Consider the following 1,789-nt stretch of genomic DNA (forward strand, 5'->3'; position numbering starts at 1 on the left):
GTTTGATGGATTAAAATGCCACGCCCAAATCAAAATCAATGTTATCGCACACAAACATCTGTTAAATTGCGTCATAAAATGCTTATCGCACACAAACATCTGTTAAATCTGTGTCATAAATTGCTTATCGTATAAAAACATCTGTTTTGATTTAAATTAAGTTGTTATCAATATAAAACAGACAGGATTCTGGAACTTTCTCTCTTGCATCATAGAAAATTAAGTTGTTATCAATATAAAACAGACAGGATTCTGGAACTTTCTCTCTTGCATCATAGACAATTAAGTTGTTATCAATATAAAACAGACAGGATTCTGGAACCTTCTCTCTTGCATCATATAAAATGTAAGTTCTTATCAAAATAAAACAGGATTCTGGAACCTTCTCTCTTGCATCATATAAAATGTAAGTTCTTTAGCAATATAAAAAAGACAGCATTCTGGAACCTTCTCTCTTGCATCATATAAAATTAATTTCTTATCATATAAAACAGACAGGATTCTGTTTTATGTGATAATCATATGTGATTTCATATGATAAAACATATAAATATGATTCATTCCAGAATGATCATATAAATCATTCTGGAACTTTCTCTCTTGCATCACATAAAATGTAAGTTCTTATCAAAATAAAACAGACAGGATTCTGTAACCTTCTCTTAAATCAAATGGTTAATAAGGGGTGAGGCCCTCTTTCATCATATAAATTTAAGTTCTTATGAAAACAAAACAGACACAGAGAGAGAATTCTGGCAACATGACTTTTGACCCAGTTATTCCCCTCCCTCTATATTGAAAGTTTTAGACCTATGTAAATTTGCTGATGCAACTCCTCACACAGATAGACCCCACCACCAACTGCTTTTATCTTCCTGCTCCCTGGCAGATGCCCCAGCCCACTTTTTCTGTTAGTTTCTGTTTGAATGAGCCAATAGAGATAAAGGGGTGGGATTTCTGTTTTTCTGCTTTAAATATTTTTTCGGAGGCCCTGTCATTCTACTTGTTGCATTTGGTAGAGGAAGAACCAATTGCTCTGACAGAAAAAAAAATGGTTCGCATTAAAAGAGAAAAGCCTCAAAAGAGAAGACAGCAGGAAGCTAATCAACTCATCTGCTCATCAACTCATCTGTAGCTCATCTGCTCCAACCTCAGAGACTACAGATGGACAAACCATCACGAGACCCTACTCCATGGTTGATGCTTCATCCTCTACACTCCTGGATACAAATCTGGTCTTACCTCCATCAGCAGCATTCAAATCCTCGGTTCAGCACGAGATTCCCATGTTCCAGGACTCTGAGCATATTAGGCCTGACTCCAATGAATCACACTCTGCTGAAGCTCCATCATCCGATGTGGGAAAAACCAACACCATCCGGTGTTATCCAGTGGGACCTCCCTTCTCTGTCAGACTCCAGGCTCGGTCTATTAAATTCCAGTCCATAAATTGGATGCTTCCCAGAAGTCCTCCTTTTTTTGTGCAAGAGAAAACCTGAAGACAAAAGGCAGCAGGTTGTGAAGTGAGGTGGAGAAAAGCTAGTCTGCTAACATCCAACTCAACTGCTTGAAGATCCAAAAACAATCAGATGGGAATCCCACCACCTTGGTGTTGGGGAATCCCACCACCTGCTCCATGCATCACCCCAAGAAGTAAATCATGACAGTTGGACAAAGTTTCCTCTCTATTTTTTATATATTTATTTTTATTTTATTTTATTTTATTTTATTGCTTCATTCATATAAATGTAATCCAATAAAGAACTTTTATCTCCACCTCCAAGCCTGA

The sequence above is a fragment of the Poecilia formosa genome, unplaced genomic scaffold (assembly GCF_000485575.1).
Source record: "Poecilia formosa unplaced genomic scaffold, Poecilia_formosa-5.1.2 Scaffold921, whole genome shotgun sequence".
In the NCBI taxonomy this organism is placed as follows: domain Eukaryota; kingdom Metazoa; phylum Chordata; class Actinopteri; order Cyprinodontiformes; family Poeciliidae; genus Poecilia; species Poecilia formosa.